This window comes from Panicum virgatum, chromosome 7K, assembly GCF_016808335.1.
Source record: "Panicum virgatum strain AP13 chromosome 7K, P.virgatum_v5, whole genome shotgun sequence".
Lineage (NCBI taxonomy): Eukaryota > Viridiplantae > Streptophyta > Magnoliopsida > Poales > Poaceae > Panicum > Panicum virgatum.
In genome coordinates, this window is record NC_053142.1 from 48,065,409 (window position 1) to 48,075,390 (window position 9,982).

The 9,982-nt window shown below is 55.4% G+C and overlaps 1 pseudogene; it reads left to right on the plus strand.

Annotated features, from left to right (window-relative positions):
• The first annotated feature begins 6,661 nt into the window (after nucleotides 1-6,661).
• LOC120641845 lies at nucleotides 6,662-9,969 on the plus strand (annotated as a pseudogene).
• The last annotated feature ends 13 nt before the right edge of the window (nucleotides 9,970-9,982 follow it).

Consider the following 9,982-nt stretch of genomic DNA (forward strand, 5'->3'; position numbering starts at 1 on the left):
AGACGTAGGGCCTCCAGACCGACACACCTACCCTACAAACCACGTCCATGCACAGCGTAAAAGAGGTCGACATGGCCGGGGTGGTTAGGAGGTGCTTCTAGTTGTTTCTGTATTTTTGTTATGGACATGTCGTCATGTTATACTTATTTCGTTCTCATGCATCACCTATTTCGTTCTCAGTTGCGTATGTGTATGAATTGCTAAGTTATACTTTTCATATTCATCTACTTTACTAACGGTTTTTATTACTATCTAAAATATTTAAAACCATATCTAATGCCGCACTGCCACACTGACGGGCAAAGATTTAACCTGCACGAGGGGCCTGCCGCCCCCCTGCCGGGCGGCGGGTAGGCCTACCGCCCCGCCACCAGGCTGCCGCCCGGCAGCCTCCCCCAGGGGCCAAAATACAATTAAAAATAAATTTTATTTACATTAAGATCCCTACCGCCCGGCAGGAGGGCGGCAGGGGGCCGGCCGCCCCGCAGCCGGGCGGTAGGGGTATAAATCTGTAAATTATGAAACCGAAAATATATTTATGTAAAAACGATTTTGAAAAATATAAAAATAAAAAAAACGCGCAGACAAGCAAGGGCTATTTGGGCCACACCGAGGGACGGAAGGCACGTGCCTTCTTTCTTCACTCAGACTCAGATTCTGAATTTCAAGTAGATTTTGGACCACGCTAAAAAAATAATTTTGGACTATATTGAGTAAAAGCTATGAAGGCAGGCTGATGCACAGGCAGATTCGCGTTCAATTTTTAAGCTAGGTGCCTAGGTCAGCCCGTCAGAGATAGTCGATGAGTGAACTGTGAACATGTTTTGGTGTTGTATGATATGAGAAAGTGTACTAGTAAAAGGGTAAAGTTCAGAGAACTAACTGCCTGCACCGCAGTTCATGGCAGGATCAGACCTTCTGATTACATACTTAATCGGGCACGCATGCATCCTCGTTTACTGATCTTCAAAAATTACAAACTTCGTGCAGTACCATGCATCAAAGAGGCAACAACAGCAGTCACGGCACTAGACATGAGCATGCTCTGCAGTCTGCACCTGCAAGCAGGGTTTTCTTCCCCCCTCCTCTCTCGCTCTCACACTCATCTTTTTCATCTCTGTCCAAACATCATATTAGAACCAGAATTTTTGTAGAATGCTGAGTAGGACCATTTTCTACCTTCATGAATTTCCTGGAAACTTTTACGAATCCATGTCCCTTGCAATTTGCAAATGGGGCTCCACAATCCGATTTAGTGATTAACCGACCAGCCAAGGCAGAAACCTGCCACTTTTAATTCTCCCCCTGTGCAACATCTCAGAGCCTAAAATTCCGCACCATGACGCGGGGATTCACCTCCGATACCCATGAATTTTTGCCGGATTTTTACGCGTCCGTAGCTCTGGTAAATGGGCGCGAATGGGATTCTTAGGGTGGACGGTATTTGAAATACCGTCCACCCTTGGTCCCGATTTCTCATTTTTAGTTATCGCTCTATGCAACTTACGAGGATCTGAAATTTTGTGACATGCTGTGGCGATGGACCATCAGTGTTCATGATTTTTCTTGGAATTTTCGGGTGTATCTAGCACCGACGGATCGGCGGTGAATTGGGTTTAAGCGGTGGACGGTATTTCAAATGCCGTCCACCCCACTTCCCTCCCTACAAAGCAGTTCCTTCTCATTTCCAGATTCCATGATTCTTCCGCATCTTTGCCACCGGCAAAAAGGGATCAAATGTGGCCATTGCTTGGGTCATCGATAGCAGCAGCAAGCAACGACGGAGGTGCACAAGTTAGCATGGCTATTGGTGAACGCCTTTGGACTCTAGAGCCACACACCCTCCGTCGTCCATGGTTTCATCCTCCGCCACGGAGCATTCATCCCCAGGGCTGACGCCGATGAGACCCAGCACAGGGAGTGCCATGCTGCATGTTCGCCGGAGCGCCGTGCCGGGCTGCCGGCCGGCGCCCAAACTGAGATGTTCCAATTGCTTCCAGGGCGCAGGCGCGCAGCTGCGCTCCAGCGAGCCGCGAGCCACGGCGCGAGGCAGGATGCGTTCTTCCTGGTGGACGGCAGCAGGAACGCGCGGTGGCACCTGCTGGGGAAGTAGCCTTGGCTCTCGGTGGACGCGCGGCGGTCATGGAAGCGAGAGCATGGCGCAGGCCGGCACGGCGCACGCGGGCAGTAGCCGAGGACCGCACGCCGGTCATGGCTGGCGCGAGCGGGTGGATTTAAGAATCAGGGATTCCTCTGGAGGAAGGAGATAGAAAGGAGGCATAGGAGAAACCTCCGCGACGCGGTGGCGCTCCGGCGAGCCACGGAGAGCAGCGGAGGCCGGCGTGCTCGCGGCGACAGGGGGTGGACGGTAGTCGAAGGACCGACCGGGCGGACGGTATTTCAAATACCGTCCACCCCCTCGGCCGGTTTTGGCCGTCCGATGTGAGATGTGCGGGCGAGATTGGTCTGCCGCGTACTTCAGTTCGAGAGCCACGGCATCCTCGTCAAGTCGTCAGGCTTAGGCAAGCGCGGCAGCTCGGCGGCGGCGGCGCAATGGCGGAGGGCCCAGGCCGGGTGGACAGCGAGACTGGAGGAGCCCGACTGCGAGCGCCGCCGGTGGAGGTCGCTGCTGGGCAAGCAGCAGCCTCGCCGCCGCATTTGTCAAGAAGAACAGAGCCTCAACCTCAAGCCACCACCGGGATCTGCTTCCAGAAGTTCAGAATTGCACGGGTTATCTCAGCTCCAGTCCTGCGCCTGCGGCCTGCCTCGTCGTCGATGGTGCCGTTTATCTCCTGATCCTGATGCAAGCTTCCACCTGAGCATTTTTTAAGGATTGATCGTGGACAGAAAGCTGATGCGAAGGCTACCTCACGTAATAACTGAACATCCGTCTGAATCAAGCGAAGCTCCACTGATGAGCTGATCTGCTTGTTGACAAAGCAGCTGCTGCGATGTTGTGCTGCACGGGATCCTCATTACCAGATGCAGAAACATGATATTGTCAAACTCGATGATAGTCACAGCCTTGCGATTGCCGCCGCCAATCTTGTGAGGAAAGAGAGCCGATGCAGAGTGAGCAGAGCACAAAAAATTTGGCGTTTAACAATTGACTAGCCATGCAGAAACACATGATGTTGCCAAAACAAGCTTGAAATCCAGCACCGTGACAAAGAGTTGTGGCAGTTGGTCAGCCGATTTGAATGTCAGTCCCATTCTTGTGGAGGGGAAACAATGTGTGCATGACTGATGATAGAATGATACTCCTGCACATCATACCTTTGATTGCACCTGCAGGGTTGTCATTATCTGTCATTCTGTCCCAATTTCTTCCTCCCCCCCCCCCCCCCCCCCCACCCCCCTTGGCTCTCACACTCATCTTTTTAATCTCTCCGTCCACACATCATATCAGAACCTAAATGTTTGTAGAGTTCTGAGGATGACCATTTGCAACCTCCATGAATTTTAACGAATCCATACCCCTGGCAAATGGGGGTCCAATCCGATTTACCGACCACCCAAGGCAGAAACCTGTCACTTTTAATTTCTCCCTCTATGCAACGTATCAGAGTCTAAAATTCCGCACCAGGCTGCGGAGATCCACTCCTGATACCCATGAATTTTTGCCAGATTTTTAGGCGTCCGTAGCTCTGGTAAATGGGCGCGAATTGGATTCTTAGGGTGGACGGTATTTGAAATACCGTCCACCTTAGGTCGCGATTTCTCTTTTTTAGTTCTCCCTCTATACAGCATACGAGGTTCTGAAATTTTGTGACATTCTATGGAGATGGATTGTGAGTGCTCATGATTTTTCTTGAAATTTTATCGTGCATATGGCCTCGGAAAATTGGGGTGAATCGAGGTTATGGGGTGGACGGTATTTTTGAAATACCGTCCACCCCCTCTTCCCTCCCACTAGTCTATGAGCGGCGACGTCCACTGTTATTGTTTGGGTCATCAATAGCAGCGGCAAGCGGCGATGGAGAATCGAACTGCGTGGCCGCTGGAGCGCCGTGCCAGGCTGCCGGCGCACAAACTGAGATGCTCTGTCTCCTCTCGGCTCTCGCGCGCCCACCCCTTTTGCCTGTTTGCCATCCAATCCGCATTCGCGCCATGTCCGCAGGTTCAGAATTCAGGTAAGCGCCTAATCAGATGCAGCACCATTCAGAGCTGCAGTCGGCTTCCGCGACCTTGTCATCCACTTCGGACATCTCCTCCTTGTGATCTCCGCAGCTCTTTCCTGCACCAAAACTGCAGAGAAGCATCTCCTTTATTTCTCAACGTACCAAACAGACGGTCAATGCCTCAATGGAGATGTTCTCTCTGCTCTACAACCACCTTTCAGGATGCACCGGCGCATACAAAATCGTGCCTTCTTCACTCAGATTCTGAATTTCAGTAGATTTTGGACTATATTGTGAAGCTATCAAGGCTCATGCAATGATAGGCTCACGTTCAATTTTTAGGCTAGGTGACTAGGTCTGCCCGTTAGAGTTTAGTCGATGAGTAAACATGATGTGTAGTTGTATGATATGAGAGTTCAGATAACGAACTGCCTGCGCGCTGCAGTTCTTTTAGCATTGGTTGGAAGCATTAGACCTGCTGATTACATACTTAATCAAGCACGCAAGCATCTTCGTTTGCTGAGATTAGTCATTACATACTTTTGTGCAGTACGGTACATCAAAGTGGTAACAGTAGCAGTCACAGCACACTAGACATGAGCATGCTCTGCAGTCTGCACCTGGAAGCAGGGTTGTCAGTCCCAATGCCTCCCCCCTCCCCCTCTCACTCTCAAACTAATCTTTTTAATTTCTCCGTCCACACATCATATGAGAACCTGAATGTTGTTAGAATGCCAAGGACGACCATTTGCTACCTCCATGAATTTCTTGGAAACTTTTACGAATCCACGCCCCTGGCAAATGGGGTCCAATCCAATTTTCCGCCCACCCAAGGCAGAAAACTGTCACTTTTAATTTCTCCTCCTGTGCAACATATCAGGCTCTAAAATTCCACACCACGCTGCAGGGATTCACTCCCTATATCCATGAATTCGCCGGATTTTTAAGCATCCATAACTCTGGTAAAAAGGGCGCGAATTGGGTTCTTAGGGTGGACGGTATTCGAAATACCGTCCACCCTGGGTCGCGAATTCTCTTTTTTAGTTCTCCCTCTATACAGCGTTGAGCTTCTGAAATTTTGTGCCATACTGCGGCTATGGACTGTCAGTGCTCATGATTTTTCTTGGAATTTTAGTGTGCATCTGACCCTGGCAAGTGGCAAATTGGGGGTGAATAAAGATTAAGGGGTGAACGGTATTTGAAATACCGTCCACGCTAGGTCGCGATTTCTCTTTTTTAGTTCTCCCTCTATACAACGTACTAGGTTCTGAAATTTTGTGCCATGTTGCGGAGATGTATTGTGAGTGCTCATGATTTTTCTTGGTGTTTTAGCGTGCGTCTGGCGTTGGCAAATTGGGGGTGAATCTAGGTTATGGGGTGGACGGTATTTGAAATACCGTCCACCCCCTCTTCCCCTAGGAGCGACGTCCCCTGCCATCTCTGCCACCGGGCACCGGCTATAAGGGAAGGGAATTACCGTGGCCATTGTTTGGGTCATCAATAGCAGCGGCAAGCAGCGATGGAGGTGCAGAGGATAGGGTAGCGACCGCGCACACCATAGGCAGCACAAGGAGCATCGAACTGCGTGGCCGCTGGAGCGCGCCGTGCCGGTCTGCCGGCGCGCAAACTGAGGTGCTCCTCTCCTCTCGCGCGCCCACCCTATTGCCTGTTTGCCATCCAATCCCAATTCGCGCCATGGCCGCAGGAAGCACGCCGCCCGCCGCACCATTGCCCGGGTAGGCCGCCCATGGCGTCCCCGGTGGCCGCCCCGATCACAACTCCATGCCCCGGCCTGGGCGCTCGGACGCCTCCACTCCCTGTCTCCTCCCCCGTTGGTGGTCTGGACGGTGTTCATGTAGGTCCGCGCCACGCGCACGCGTTGTTCTCCAGCGGGGGTGGAGAGCTGCCCATGAGCCGGGATGGCAAGCCAGGCCCCGTGCATCTGGATTCTGGATACCAAACGGCAGGCCGATCAGTCTGCCTGACCGAGAGCACCATCTGATCATTCAGATCACTCGAGGCTGCGTCAAGAATGGCAGCGGGCGTATGGGCGGCGGCGGAATGCATGCTGGGTCGACCTACACGATGCGACGTTTTGCTGCAGGCGACGCTGACCTCTAGCCTCCGGCAGAGAAATCTTGCTCGGATAGTGTCATGTGCTGCAGGGTTCAGAATTCAGATAAGTGCCTCATCAGATGCAGACCCATTCAGGGCTCCGATTGGCTTCCGTGACGGCACGGCCGGCCGGTCTCGATCGTCTTAAATCCATTCCGACCATCTCGTGGACCTCTCGGCGTAGTGATTTCTGCAGCTCTTTCCTGCACCACAATTGCAGAGGATGCAGCCAGCGGTGGTGGCACCTGTTTGTTGCTCTGCAAGTAGTCTTTCAGGAGGCAGTGCACCCGGTAGGTCAGAGGCCCATAGGCCAACCCCAAACAGCGACATCTTCCTCTCAAAATCAAAAAAAGGAGCAGAAAACAGCGACATCTGGTGGCTAATACCCTGCCAAGTGGCAACCGGATATCGGAGAAGCTAAGCCATGCCTGGACTGGATTACTCGGAAACGGAGAAGTAGCCTTTGCTTTTTTTCGTTTCTGAATGAACGTACCAAACAGACGGTAATCTGGTGGCTAATAGTTCAAAGCTTTCTGCTAGCATGATTGATCCCTAATGGAAGAAGAGTCCTGAGCTCTGGCCACCTCGCTATGCAAGCAAGCTACTCGCATAAAGTCCAAGAGAGACGCGGCGCGGCACAAGGCGCCCATCATCAACACCAACCAATGCCACGGCGACGCACACCGCTGCTCCAGTCCAGAATCACCTCGACTCGCGGGTCGCTGCTCCACCTCACCACCTCACCCTCCTCCACCTTTCCCGCGCCTCCGCTCTAGCTTCGTCGCCCGGGTTTTCGTTCGATCATTCGCGCCATGGACGCCGCCACCTCGGTGCAGCGACGGCGGTGGCTGCCGTGGGCGCGGCGCCGTACCTGGCGGCGGCCGGGGGAGGCGGCGGCGACGGGCTGGCGGCGTCGGCGGTGTCCGCGGCGCGGGTCGTGGTGTGCTTCCTGGCCGTGATGGTGACCACGGCGGTGTGGGCGGTGGTGATGCTGCTGCTCCTGCCGTGGCCCTGCGAGCGCATCCGCCACAGCAACGCCTACGGCCACGTCACCGGGCGCATGCTGGTACTCTCCATCGCCTGCAGGGGTGGTCATGCTTCTTCATTTCATCAAGAGTAAAATGCACTGGGTCCTTAAACTAGTTGACCTATTCTGTTGAGGTCCATGAACTTCGAAAATGCATTTATAGGTCCACAATCTATTAAGTGTGTCATCTAGGTCTAAAATATCTCTGACCACCATTGACTGCCTACGTGGACAGCCACGTATCCAACGGGACCGCCTCCCCCATCCTTTCATCTCCTTTGCTCCCGCACCGCCGGGCCGCTGCAGCCCCGCTGCTCGGCTCCCTCCCCGCGCCTCGGCCATGGGCGCCCCTGCTCCCTCCCCGCGCCGGCCATGGGTGCGCCCCTCCTCCCTTCCTCCTCCGGCCTCAGCTCCACGCTGTCGCGGCCTCTCCCCTCCTCCCTCGCCGTGCCGCCCCGGTCCTCCTCCTCCCTCGCCACGGAGGCGCCCCGCCGCTGCCCGGATCCGCGCGCGGCGAGGCGTTGCCCCGCCCCCGGCAGCGCGGACCGAGCTCGGGCCGTCTCTCTGGCCGCCGGCCATGGCGCGGCCATGGCAACGGCGGCCCCTCCTCCCTCCCTCTCCCTCCCGCTCGAGCTCACGGGGGGGGGGGGCAGAGCAGGGCGCCGCCGCGGCCCCTGCTCCGTGGCGAGCAGGGCCGGGCACGCGCGGCGGGCGAGCGTCCTCCCTGCTCACGCAGAGCAGTGAGCCGCGCCGCCCCTCCCCACCTCGAGCTGGCCCACGCGCTGGCACCGGCGGCGCGGAGGAGGTGCGGAAGACGGCAGTGTCAAGGAGGCGGCGGCGGGCCTCCCTCTGCTCCAGCCCGCCGTGAGAACAGCGAGGGGGCGCGCCCGTCGCAGGCCGCCGAGCCACGAGGAGGGGTGCCGGCCAAGGCAGGAGGTGGCGCCACCGGATCCCCGCCGAGGAGGTAGGAGCGCTGGATCCCGAGGGATCCTGTCCGCGCCGCCCTCCCCGCCGCTCTCTGTGAACGCCATCCGCGCAAGCCGCTCGCTCGAGGAGCCAAGCCGCCGGGGGGCAGGAGCGGGCACCACGAGCTCCGCCGCCGGGGGCAGGGGCTAGCGCCAGCCCGCGCACGCGCGGAGCTCCGCCTCGCCGCCGTGGTCACCCCGCCGCGCACCCGCGGGCCATGGCCACCGTCCCGCCGCCGCGCAGGGGCTCGCGCAGGCCGGGGGAGGAAGAAGAAGGGAGGAGGCCGACATAGGGGCCCCACATGTAAGGATCCACATCACCGCACAGTCAACCTGCCACATTAGCTTCTAGGGTATGGCGTGGCTGAATTGGACCTAGATGACACACTTGAATAGATTGTGGACCTATAAATGCATTTTCGAAGTTCATGGACCTAAACAGAACAGACCAACTAGTTTAAGGACCCCAGTGCATTTTACTCTTTCATCATTGACAATTTAAGCAACGATTGTCTTCCTCCTAGCTAAAATGTTCCTTTCCATCTGTTTGATTTTGAATCAACATGTTTTATGGTGTACTAAGCCACCGAGAGTGAAACTCGTGTTCCCTGAAGTGTGTTGCCTTGTTCCATTCAGACTGTTCATCAGTAACTAAACTTGTGTCTGTCCAATGACCACTGCAGCTGTGGATCCTGGGGAACCCAATCAAAGTGGAAGGCTTGGAGCACCTCCGCGCGAGGGGAATCTTCATCTGCAACCACGCCTCGCTGCTGGACATCTTCCTCGTCATGTGGCTCGCCCCCACCGGCACCGTCGGGATCGCCAAGAAGGAGGTCGGTCGGTGACTCACTCCGTCATCTAGTAGCATTCGGTGACCCAGCTCAGGTCGAAAACGAACGTGCCTCCTGATAGCCTATCGTACAGATCATCTGGTACCCGCTGTTCGGGCAGCTCTACGTGCTGGCCAACCACCTGCGCATCGACCGCTCCAACCCTGCCGCCGCCATCAGGTCCATGAAAGAGGTAGCTCCTTCTAAGTTCAGTGTGCCAGTTTCTGCATTCTACTCGTGCTGATGCCTGGCTTGTTTTGCTCCGATCCCCAGGTTGCTCGTGAAGTGGTCAAGAACAACCTGTCGCTCATCTTGTTCCCGGAGGGCACACGATCAAGAGACGGGAGGCTGCTTCCCTTCAAAAAGGTACACACAAATCCATCGCCACCATGGCTGCATTAGCAGCAGCTGAACCAAACACACACGCGCGCACACACACACATGGGCCCAGATGAGCTTTCTTTTCATGTGGGTACAAAATCTCGAGATGCAGGGGTTCGTGCACGCCGCCCTGCAGACGAGGCTGCCCATCGTGCCGATCGTGGTGACCGGGACGCACCAGGCGTGGAGGAACAACAGCGTACGGGTGCACCCGGTGCCGCTCACTGTGAAGGTCCTGCCGCCGATCAGGACCGACGGCTGGGAGGAAGGCCGGATCAGCGAGCAGCTGGAGACGGTGCGGTCGCTCTACGTCCGCAACCTCCCCGACTCGCAGAAGCCGCTGGACGCTGTGGCCGCGAGGAAGGCTAGCTAGCTATCTAGCTCACACTTTCTCAGTTGACACGCATTGATTGTTGATTTCCAAGAACATAGGTTACCTGTTCTGTGTTTCTGTAAATTGAGACAGTATCTCTGTAGACATGGGCTTCGAGTTCAATCTGTTACTACACAGGAAAAGCAGCACTGCAGCAGTACCACTTTGTT